Source organism: Zingiber officinale, chromosome 3A (genome assembly GCF_018446385.1).
Source record: "Zingiber officinale cultivar Zhangliang chromosome 3A, Zo_v1.1, whole genome shotgun sequence".
Classification (NCBI taxonomy): domain Eukaryota; kingdom Viridiplantae; phylum Streptophyta; class Magnoliopsida; order Zingiberales; family Zingiberaceae; genus Zingiber; species Zingiber officinale.
In genome coordinates, this window is record NC_055990.1 from 98,551,784 (window position 1) to 98,564,795 (window position 13,012).

Sequence of the window (13,012 nt, forward strand, 5' to 3'; positions counted from 1 at the left end):
ATTTAGACATATGCATGACTAGTTCAGTTTCATGCTCAGTTTATATGTTATGCCATGTTTCAGTTCCAGTTTATGCTTTGTTTGATATGCCATGCCATGCTTGCATGTTCAGTATGTTTTTCAAACAACATGATTTAAAATCATAATTGCATCGTATGCATGATTTAGTGAGGTAGATGGTTTCTTACTAAGCTTTAAGCTTACAGGTACTACTTTTCTTATACTGCAGATACAGGTAAAAGAAAAGTGGACTAGCGGAAGCTGGAGGGCGATGCTACAATGATGTGTGTGTGCAAGGGGTCTGGAATAAAGATCCTTGGGATCTACACGCTTTTAATTCAGTTTTAGTACTTAACATGTCTAGTTTCATATTTAGTCTTGTTACTAATTGTTCTAGCTTAGTAACTATGTTTGGTTTAGCTTATCACGTTTAGAACATTGGTACTTATGTGCTTATATGTGTTTCCATTGTTTTAGAACTATTGTGTGATGTTTTGGCACGCCAAAGTGCTGAAATCAGAACTCTCGAGTGAAATCAGCTACTGATCGGTCCCCAGACCGATCAGGGTCTGAGCTGTGCCACTGGATCGGTCAGCCGCTGTATCCTCCTGGATCGGTCAGCCGACCGATCCAGCTCGATACAGTAGCCTCGGAGGAGATTTCCAGGTTCCTGGATCGGTCTGCAGACCGATCCAGACACACCTGGATCGGTCTACCGACCGATCCAGCCTTTGTTGGTTCGGTCCGCAGACCGATCCAGCAAGGCACAGAATTGTAGTAAGTTTGATCGATCCGTGGATCGATCAGCAGCTAGCTGGGAAGTAAATTCTGAGTTCCTAGCTCAGATGGGAGATCAAGTATTCTCCTTAGCACGTGTACACCAACAGGAAAGGGTCTTGAATCCTTCCTTATAACAGCATGGGTGTATCAGTTGTCAGACTAACCGAGTCAGTTAGTGAAATTTTATTTTACCCAGTTTTCCGTACAGTAACTTCAGTAGTTAATGTAGCGATCCGGCTCACAGCCTGGTACCCAGGAGTCGGGTCGTTACAGTTTAGCCATATGCAGAATTAGTGCACACCAAGTGCTCGATAGAATGACTAGCACAGTAATATGCCACGATAGGCATTTTAATAACCCAGATAAATGCTATAGATGTATTTTTAAATAGCGTACATAGCCTTGCTTCAGTTATATGGGACTACGGTCCAATGGGTGGGCTCCCATAGTCGCCTCTAGGTTCAGATAACTTAGCTCTAGGTTCAGATAACCTAGTAAAAGCAAGATGAGATAAATCAGTTATAAACAATATTTTACTTTTATCAGTGGCACTGTACTGGACTCTTAGATGTCCTTGGGTTGGGCTCCCATAGTCGTCCCTAGGTTTAGATAACCTAGTACCCCTACTAGATTCGGGACTTGCTACCTCGGGCCTAGTTAGGGATGCGCGCATAGCAAATACAGTTGCTGGGCCCATCAGCAGCATGATTAGTATTTTTATCTACTATGGAAATAGTTTTCAAAACCTCACAAATCAGATATGTGAATATGGTACAGTTTCAGCATGAACCTAATATTAATATCAGCTTAGATTATGTATCAGTTTAGTTTTCTTGTTGATACAACAAATAGCTATGTTTAGTAGTTGATTGTCATGTTTCAGTATTCTAGTATGATTCTCATCATGTATATCAGCATAGCATCTTTTAAAAGAAAGCATGATTTCTTCGAATGCATGTTTTTGTGAGGTAGATGGTTCTTACTAAGCTCTCAAGCTTATAGTTTCATTTTCCTTATACTGCAGATAAAGGTAAAAGGAAGATGGATTAGCGGAGGATGGAGGGCAATGCGACAAGATGTGTGTGAGAAAGAACCTGGAATAAAGATCTTTGGGGACTAGCAAACTTAAAAATTTAGTATTTCCTTATGTTGTTACTTCCTTGCACTTTTAGGATGCTAAGTATAATGAATTGTGAAACTAGGTATTATGCCATGCTTAGACTACTTATTATCTTGATATTAGCTAGCAAAGTATAAGTAATAACCTGTCTAGTGGTATTGTTTTATGTTTAGTTGAGTTCTGAAAAGTTTTGTATGAATTTGTGGGGGATTTTAGTGAAATCAGAAACCCAATCGATCAGTTGATCGATTGAGAAGTCCTCAATCGATCAGCCGACCGATTGGGAGGTGATCCCCCGCGAACAGTGAGCAGCTGAGTTGATCAGCTGATCGATTGAGAAGTCCTCGATCGATCAGCCGATCAACTGGGAAGCGATTTGCCGCGTACAGAAAGCTGATGAATCGATCAGCTGATCGATCGGCCATGGATCGATCAGCTGATCGATCGGGAATTTAATTTTCACGAACAGAGAGCCTTTGAATCGATTATCGGATCAATTGGCCAGGCTGGATCGATCAGCCGATCGATCCAGAATTGACCCCGTTCACAGTAGCACGTTGAATCAATCAGTGGATCGATCAGAGGACTCCAATCGATCAGCCGATTGATTGGAATGTATGATTTCGGCTAGAAGTGTCTAATTTCAGCTTTCTGATCAAATAGGAAGTTTAGGTTCCCTTCTTTAGTATACGTACAACTTCAGAAGTGTATTCTGAGTATAATTTCCAGATTTTATAATAAATAGTAGAGAGTTTTAATTAGTACAACTCTTCCACACCTTAATATTCAGTGATAGCCCAAGAATAGTTTAGCGTAATGTAACTCCCGGCCTCACAGCTTAGTCAGTAGGAGGCTGATCGATTGGGAATTTTAATCCCACGAACAGAGAGCTTCTGAATCGATCTCTGGATCGATTGGCCAGGCTGGATCGATCAGCCGATCGATCTAGAATTGACCCCGTGCCTAGTAGCATGTTGAATCGATCAATGGATCGATCAGACAACTCCAATCGATCAGTTGATCGATTGGAATGTCTGATTTCAGCTAGAAGTGTCTAATTTCAGGTTTTTGACCAAATAGAAAGTTAAGTTTCCTCCTTTAGCATATGTACAATAATAAAAGTGTATCTGGAATATAAATTCCAGATTTGATAGCAATTAGTAGAAATTTTAAATTAGTTCAGCTTCCCGCGCACCATAGTTAGATAAGATAATGTAGCCCCTGGCCTTACAGCTTAGTCAGTAGAAGGCGGGGCGTTACAGAGTGGTATCAGAGCAAGTTCCATACTTCCTCCACACACACATCAGCATTGAACCTACAGCTTCCAAGTAAGAATATCTCTCACTTTATTTATGTTTCTTGCTTTTATGTTTATAGATAACTAAAGCTTGTTATATATGATAACATCTAACATGATAATAGTAGTTAGATACATATGATTGTATTAGTTATGTATGTCCTCTATTTCTCTAGAAAATGGTACGAGGACGCCAAGCTAGAAGGGCACTAGCTACTAAGCCCCAGCATGAGGCAGGCAGCTTAGTGCCTCCCCCAGACCTTACAGAGGTAGTGGCTCAGTTACAGAAGCAACTAGCTGAACAACAACAGGAGATAGCCACCCTAAGGGCTAATCAGCAGAACACTCCCACTGCCACTTCGGAACCTAACTTAGCAACCCCAGTAGTTACAGAGGTTCAACCAGTCCAGCCTATAGCACCAGCAGCCCCAGCAGCAGGGGCAAGGAGAGAAGCCTATCTGATCCAGTGGCAGAAGATCAAACCAGAGAACTTCTCAGGCACCAGTGAACCATGGGATGCCCAAGCCTAGTTCAAAACACTGGAGAGTACGATGGAGCTTCTGGACTGGCCAGAGTTTGAAAAGGTGAAATGTGCCTCATTCTGCCTGACAGGAGAAGCACGTATGTGGTGGGAGAGGATTAAAGCAAAGCACCCAGTAAGCCAGATGACATGGGCTGACTTCGAGAGAGAATTCTTTGAGGAGTTCTTTCACATGCGGGTCACAAACCGCCACTATGACGAGTTCACTGAATTTCGTCAGGGCAACCTTTCAGTTGAGGAGGCCGTGAAGAAATTCAATAGACTGGCTCGTCTATGCCCTGAACTAGTCAGCACTGAAAGAGAACGAGCCCGGTTGATGCTCAAAATGCTAAGGCTGAAAATAGCAATGAACGTGGCCAGTGGCGTTCATAGGCCGCAAACCACTGAAGAACTAGTAAGTAGTGCTCTGACCACCGAGCATTACCAGAACAACATTAAGTAGCAGAAGCAAGCCTTCTCAGAGTCCAAAGGCCAAGGAGGTTCAGGTACTCAGAAACACCAGGGCCACAGCTTTAACTGGAAAGGGAACTCCAGTCACAAATGTAAACCAGGGAGTTACCCAAAAGGAGGACCAAAAGGAGGACCAGCTAGTAAACAACCTAGTTATCCCAAGTGTTCTACTTGTGGGAAGTTCAACCCCGGAGTTTGTCGCAAGGGCACATGAGGATGCTTTGAATGTGGCCAGGAAGGGCATATGGCTAAGCAATGCCCGAACAAGACCAGTTTTCCCGCACCGCAGCCGATCCAGTATGGAGACAAACCAGCCCAGTTGCACCAGATGCAGGCTGCTTTAGATGGTCCACACATCAGCCAAGGCAGACTAGAAGCCCCCTCAGCCACAACGAACGCGAGGATCTATTCACTCACTAGAGAGGATGTAGCGAATGCCTCGACAGTTGTTACAGGTCAGATCAGTATTTTATAACAAAGTGCAACTGTTTTATTCGATACTGGGGCAACCCATTCTTATATATCCAGGACATTCGTCGAAAAGCTAGAAATATCTCCAGAGGTACTCAGTGGTCAGTTTTTGACAGCCCTACCTTCAGGAGAAATCATGGCATCCATGCACTAGCTCCGAGCAGTGCCAGTCATTATAGCAGACAGAGAGCTTTTTGGTGATCTGATAGTGTTAGATATGGTTGATTACGATGTCATCTTGGGAATGGACTTTCTGATTAAGTACAGTGCCTCCATAGAGTGTCGTAAACAGAGAGTTGTATTCCAACCCGAAGCAGGAGTGCAGTTTGGGTACATCGGAGAACCAAAGAGAAAGGCCAAGAAGTTTCTCTCAGCTCTGAAAGCACGGAAACTACTTGGTTCAGGATGTACGGGATTCCTAGCACATGTAGTCAGTACCAGTCAAGACAAGGACCGAAAGCTAGAGGAGGTTCGAGTTGTATGTGACTACCTAGCAGTCTTCCCTGAGGAGTTAACAGGCCTAACACCAGACAGAGAGATTGAATTTGAGATAGAACTCATCCCCGATACGAATCCCATCTCCAAAGCACCCTACCGCATGACTCCAGTCTTCATGGATTTATTCAGTGTCCGAATGAGTCTTGTGTATACAAGAAGTGTGATGGAAACATGGTGGTATTTCTTGTACTATACGTAGATGACATATTTGGTAGTTGGAAACAATATCAAAGTGTTGTCGGAAGTAAGGGTATGGTTGTCCAAACAATTCGATATGAAGGACTTGGGAGAATGCACATATTCTTGGGATTAAAGTAATAAGGGATCACAAGAAAAGAATATTATGATTATCACAAGCTTCAAATATCGATACGATTCTAGCTCATTTTAGCATGCAAGACTCCAAGAAAGAATTTCTATCTTTTAGACATGGAGTAACTTTATCTAAAGTGATGTCTCTGAAGACATCAAAGGAGATAAAGGACATGAAGGCAGTTCCTTATGCTTCGACTATCGGAAGCCTAATGTATGCTATGCGCGAGACCGGATATCTGCTTTGCTGTGGGCATGATTAGCAGATATCAAAAGTAACACTGGACAGGGACATTGGACTGCTGTTAAGCATATATTAAAGTACCTGAGAAGGACTAAAGATCATATGCTAGTTTATCAAGCAGATAATATGCTCCCTGAAGGTTACATGGATTTTGACTTCCAATTAGATAGGGACAATAGTAAGTCGACCTCGGGGTTTTGTGTTTACTTTAGGAAGTGAAGCCATAACAATGGAAGAGTATTAAGCATAGGTTCTTTTCGGATTCCACCATAGAAGCTGAATGGATCAGAAACTTCATGATGGACTTAGACATAATTTCTGATTTGCCCAAAAATTATTACAATTTATTGTAATAATAGTGGTGCAGTAGCAAACTCAAAGAAACCATAAGTCTATAAGGCAAGTAAACACAATAGAGCGCAAGTACCACCCAATACGAAACATCATATAACGAGGCGAAGTTGTTGCCACCTAGATTGCATCAAGTGATAACCCGGGAAATCCTTTCACTAAGGCCCTTAAGGCAAGAGTTTTTGATGGACATGTTGAAGGGATGGGAATCAGATGTATGATAGGATATATGGCAGCATAGTCTTTTAGTATAAGTGGGAGATTGTTGGAATGTATATTAAAAGTCTAGCTTTTTGTATAAACATTTACTTAGAAATAAGAATCATATTGGTCAAATATCTACATTTATAAGTTAAGTGTAGTTGTTCGATTAATTTATATTGAAGATAACATGGCGTGTGGAATCACACATAGAAGATCATGTTTATCAATTCCTTATAAATTATAAACAGTAGCTCACGACTGAGATGGAAAGGAACAAACCATTGGAATAGTTATAGTGTAATTAGGTATTAGTTTATCTTGACTAATAAATTACATTAGTACACTCTGAGTATATTGAGCAGGACCATTTAAGGTAAGTTCTTTTTATACTGACTTAATAAAAGAACAAGACCTTAGTTATTATGGAAGTGTGTGCTTTTAATCCTAATATAATAACAAGCACATATATTTAGTATTTATTTCTTTGACTTATCAAAGGGTGAGATTTAGCTCGATAAATCAATAGGCCCGATAAGTTGGGAAATGATATTACTTATAGTGTCTGTTGTTGATTATAGAAGGAAACTGTGTCCTAGTAATCTAGGTTGATAATGTCCCTAAGAGGAGCTCATAAGGATTGTCATGTTAAACCCTGTAGGTGGACTTAGTCCGACACGACAATAAGGTTGAGTGGTACTACTCTTGGACTAAGATATTAATTAAAGTGAGTTGTCAGTAACTCAATTAATTAGTGGGCATCCGACATCTTAAACACAGGGAGATTAACACACTCATGATAAGAAGGAGCTCAAAATGTAATTTGGGATTGGTGCGGTAGTTCAATAATAATTCTTTAGTGGAATGAATTATTATTGATGAAATTAAGTTGGGTGTTTGGGGTGAACACGGGAAGCTTAATTTCATTGGGAGACCAAAACCAATTCCTCCTCTCGGTTCCTATCGTAGCCTCTTGTATATAGAGAATTATACCCACCTATACCCACTTTTCTACCTATCCTAATGGGGTCGGCCAAGCTAGCTTGGAGCCCAAGCTAGGGGCGGCCAAGATTAATAGGATGAGTCAAGTAGGTGGCCGGCCAATGCTTGGAGCATAAGCATAAGTGGTGGGCCCTAATCAAATTAAAAGGGTTTTAATTTTTAAAATTTTTCTTATGTGGATTCCATGGTTTTAAAAGAGAGTTTAAAATTTAAATCTTTCCTTTTTATAGCTTTCTACTAAAGATTAAGAAAAGATATGATATCTTTCCTTATTTGTAGATTGAAAGGAAGATTTTAATTTTAAGAAAATTTTTCTTTTTTTGTAACCATGTTGATTATTTAAAAGAGAGTTTTAAAATTATAAATTTTTCCTTTTATAAGTTTTTACAAAGGATTAAGAAAAGATTTGATATCTTTCCTTATTTGTAGATTGAAAGGAGATTTTAATTTTAAAGATAACTTTCCTTTTTGGAAATCATCCACATGTTTAAAAGAAATATTTTAATTTATAAAATTTCCTTTTATAACCAACCATGAAGGGAAAAATTAATAGAGAAATTTTTATTTCCGAAAACAAATTAGGAAGTTTTAATTCTTGTGTTATTAAAACTTTCCTTGTTTGGAGCTATGAGGTGGCCGACCATTATAATTAAGAAAAGGAAATTGGTTTTAATCAATTAAATTTTCCTTTTCATGGCAAAAAAAATAAGAAAGGTTTTATTTAAATTTTCCTTATTTGTCAAGACCAAGGATTATAAAAGAGAGGGTAGGGGTGCCTTCATGGGTAACAACTCTCTTCTATTTTTCCTCCCTCTCTTCCTTGATAGTGTGGCCGACCCTTCTAGTTCTCCCTTCTCCTTTCTCTTTCTTCTCCTTGGCCGAAACTCTTCATCCTTTGGAGCTTGGAAGGTGGCCGGATATTGCTTGGAGAAGAAGGAGAGAAAGGAGGTTTTGTTTCTTGCATCCCTTGGAGCTTGGTGGTGGTGGCCAAACCTCTACATCCTTGGAGGAATCTTGGTGGCTGAAACTTGGTGAGGAAGAAGAAGAGCTTGGGTGATTCTCATCTCGGTAGATCATTGCCCACACAACGTCCGAGATAAGAAGAGGAATACGGTAGAAGATCAAGAGGTTGTTGCACACAAAGAAAGGTATAACTAGTAATTATTTTCCGCATCATGCTAGTTTTTCTTTGTATGAATTCCAAACACAAGAGGAATATGATTCTAGAGTTTCGAATTTGTGATTCGAGTTTGTGTTTTTTTTGTTTTTCGAATTTATGATTTGATTGTTCCTTTTGGTTAAACCTAGAGTTATATAACGAAATTAAATATTAGATTTCTTTAAAAGGCTTTGTCTAGGCGATGGTGGTTGATCTCATACCCAAGAAGAACTAGTGCCTCGCCATGCAGTCTTGGAAGCCAATTTTGGAAATTAATATTTAATTAAATTTATAACATAGGTGGATTTGTATCAATAATGTTAAGCATCGTTTGCGATCTAAATCTAAATCATTAAGAACAGTTATGTTAAATTTGGAATCAATAATGTTAAGTTCCGTTTGCGATTCCTAATTTAATTTCTAAAGAACACAATAGGTTGTTTAGGAAAGGTTTGACACTTGTACAAATTTTTGTACAGTGGAACCGGTACGATCTTCCTAGGACCAACCAACAAAAATTTCTAGTAAACAATCTATTAGTTTGTTCCAAGTCATGATGAAGAGAATTAATAATAGGACGAAATTCTTTGAAATTGAATCACAAAAAATCTCGACTAACCGAAGGTATATTTCTATGAAGGGAGGTTGGAGGTGGGTTAATCTGTTGCTTTGCTAAAGTCAAATGCCAATTCTCCTTAACATGGATCATGGTCAAAGCCAGGTTGGGCAATCTAAGGGGAAAACTATCTTTAATCACAAGACTATACCCATATTCCTCTTGGCGAATCAAATGAGTGGTTAAATAGAAATTTAAATCCATTTGATAAATATCTTCAATCATTTCAAGACCACTTAGATCATAACCTAGTACTTCCGCAATATGAGTATGCAATCCTCCTAAAATAATGGGAGAAGAGGAAGAAGCCTTCCCTAATGTTATCAAGTTCCTTAAAAATAAATATCCAGAATTAATCGACACATTTTCTATCATTGCCCATAAACAATACAAGTCTGGAAGTCTTACAATTACCGCCCCTTCCAAATATCATGTTCCTCATCATCATGTGGACATATCGAAAAATTGGGTTAATGATACTAGTATCATTAGAAACATGTGGATTAAAGCAAGACCGTCCACCAATTTGCTCCCATAAATTTGAATTTTCAAAAGCAGGTAGGATTGTGTAAGCTCCATCCCTAGGCAAATCATAGCATACATTAAAATCCTCAAGACTCCATTCATAGTCATCATTAAATAATCAAAATTTTAATTTTCTTCCTCCTTGAACATTATCAACAGTGATAGAGTTTAAAATTTCCAAAACGATACGAGGATAAGTTGGGTACTTCATGGTCATTACGTTAGTCCAACCTATTCTATCAAGCAACCAATCAATATCATTCCTAAACCCTAGCACTTCCAAGGTTTCTTGGTCCATAAACCTAGTGCTCAAAATAGAATGTTTGGATAAATAGTGATAACGATGCAATTGTTCATCACTAGAGAAAATAATGTCGAAGTTGTTAGATATACCTTTGAAGCGTGCATTCCCCTTGTTTGAGACAACCAACAACTCTTTTCCTTTCCTTTGACGAGAGCTCCCTTTGATGATATTTAACATCACGGATGACGGGAGAGGTAGATTTGAATGAGATGAATGTGGGAGATGGGTGGTAGAACTTTTGGGAACTTGTGGGAGGAAGGAAAGAGAAGGGGGGGGGGTATGAGGAAGGAGATGATGGTGGCGGCACAGCCATGTAAGCCTCTGCTCACCCGTACCCTAATAGGAGTGGAATTGGGTCGTGCCGTGTAAGAATCCCCACGCCCTCTTCTTGATAGCTTGGCATGGCCATGTCAGTTGACATGACCGGTTCTTTCCTCCTCTCGACCGCGATCGCACGACCGTGCCAAATCTGCACGGCCCGTGCCCTCTTCCCCTCTGGTGACTTCGCACGGTTGTGCCATTCAGCACGATCGTGTATTGTTCTTTCTCTACACAAGCCACACGACCGTGCGGGGTCGCACGACCAGTGGCATTTCTTCCTCTGGTAGCTTCACACGGTCGTGTGGGGTCACATGGCCGACTCTCTTACGCGCGTAGTCCTCTGACGCCTCCACGCCCATGAAACGATCACGACCAGCTCGTGGAGGTTATGCACATCCTGAAAATAATATAACGACAAGTTGATAACAAATTAAAACGAAAACTCTTGGGTTGCCTCCCAAGAAGCGCCTGTTTTAGGTCTTTAGTTCGACCCCATATCAGTTAGTGTGCACTAAACCCATGGAAGCATGGCTCTCCTCCTAGGGTTAATGCTCCAGTCTGCTCCTTCAGTTTCGCACGTGTAAGACAGATGTACTTCTCTTTTCTTGTTGGAGGCGACCTCTCTTGGAAACTGCATTCCTCAGCTTTGTATATATTTGTCTTGCTAGAATTTTCCTGAGAAGAGGAGACGTAGTTAGGAGAATCAGATAAATCGAATTCCAACCTTTCTTTGCTAATCTCCAAGGATAACTTGTGATTTTTCACATCAATGAGGGCTCCAGCGGTGGCGAGGAATGGTCTTCCAAGGATGATTGAGATCTTGGGATCCTCCTCCATGTCCAGGACAATAAAATCTATGGGAATGATGCATCCGCCTACCTCTATTGGCACATCTTCCACTATACCCATTGGGTATCTACATGAATGGTCAGCCAATTGTAGTGTCATAGTAGTAAGTTTGATGTTCTGGAGTCCTAGCTTCTTACATAATGAGTATGGAAGTAGGCTAACACTCGCTCCCAAGTCACCGAAAGCCTTTTGTATGAGCTCAGGGCCAATTTTACACGGTATAGAAAAGCTTTCGGGATCCTAAAGCTTTAGGGGAATATCTGCCATGAGTATAGCGCTGCACTTCTCTATCAATGCCACAGTCTCGAAGTCGCCCTTCTGTCTTTTGTTAGATAGAATACCTTTTAAAAATTTGGCAAACTTCGGCATTTGGTGCAGTGCGTCTATCAGAGGTACTTCAATGTAGATTTCTTTAATCTTCTTAAGGAATTGGTGGAACTCTTCATCCTTTTGGGATGTAATTAGTTTTTGGGGGAGAGGAATTGTCTGACTTTGTGGGGGAAGTGGAAGAGTCCCTTCGACCTTCTTGGTGATCTCCTCCCTATCCTTGTTCTGGACCAAATTAGGCATAAGAGGAGAGGGCTCTTCTTCTGAGTCAATTCCTTTCTGAGCAGTCATTTGGGAGTCTCCCAAAGTCTGTCCACTCCTCAGCTCAATGCGGTTACAATGTTCCACCGGGTTTATGTTGGGCTTTCCCGGAAATGCTCCCGGTCCTCTTGAAAAGGACTGGGCTATCTGGGCGATTTGGCTGTCCTACATCTTTTGATGCTTTTCAGAATTCTCCAATATTTGATTCAACTGCTTAATTTCATTCTTCATCTCTTTTTGCTCCAAGAGAGCTTCTTTAAGCATCTTTTCGATTTTGGACAATTGTGAAGGTTGCTATTGTTGATAAATCTGTTGTCTAGGTGGGTAGCTTTGTTGCCCAGGTTAGTAACTTTATTTTGCTGGTCCTTGATCCTGATTGCCCAGCTCGGTAAGAAAAATTTGGGTGGTTCCTCCACCTAGGGTTGTATGTGTTGGAATAGAGATTGTTTTGCTTTTGGTTATAACTGACTATCGCATCGCATTGCTCAAGTTGGTTTATTTGTGCTTGTATTGGTCCCAGGGGCAAGTATCTTGAGCATGATCCGAACATTCACAAATTTCACAAACACACACTATTGCATTGGCTATGTTGTTCCCCATGGTCTCAAGCTTCTTGGTCAGAGCATCCATCTTTGCAGACATGAGCGTGACTGCATCTACGTCAAATTTTCCTGATGCATTTATTGGATTCCCAGAGAAAGAACCTCCGATCGTTCAACTGCCCACTAATGGTGGTTCTGTGCCACATTTTCTATGATCTCTTTAGTTTCATCAAGGCTCTTGTTCATTAACGCCCCTCCTGCTGCAGAATTGAGGGACACCTTCGTGTGATAGTTGATTCCATTGTAGAACATGTGTAGCACCAACCACTTCTCGAGGCCATGATGGGGGCACTGTCTCAGCATACTCTTGAATCTGTCCCATGCTTCGAATAGCGATTCTGAGTCTATCTGTTTGAAGCTTGCAATTAAATTCCTCATGTGTGCAGTTTTATTCGGTGGGTAAAATTTGTCCAAAAATTTCTACTCACACTGATCCCAAGATGTTATGTTGTTTGCCGGTAGAAAATTAAGTCATTGCTTGGCTTTGTCTTTCAGGGAAAATATAAAAAGGAGTAACCTTACTGTTTCTGGAGGGACCCCATTTACTTTCATAGTACTACACATCTTATAGAAAAGCTCCAAGTGATGATTTGGATCATCGTGCAGTCCTCCTCCAAATTAATTTTGCTGGACCATGTGGATTACTGCAGCCTTGATTTCAAAATTGTTGGCTTCAATCGGTGGATGAGTGATGCTAGATCGATGCCCTCGTGCATAAGGTGCTGCGTAATCCTTCAAAAGTTTGTCAGCCATTTCAGAAGTTTCTTGTTCTACTTGGAGT

General features: G+C 40.6%; 1 pseudogene; it reads left to right on the forward strand.

Moving 5' to 3' along the window:
• Positions 1-12,505: 12,505 nt before the first annotated feature.
• Positions 12,506-12,577, forward strand: LOC122054397 (annotated as a pseudogene).
• The last annotated feature ends 435 nt before the right edge of the window (positions 12,578-13,012 follow it).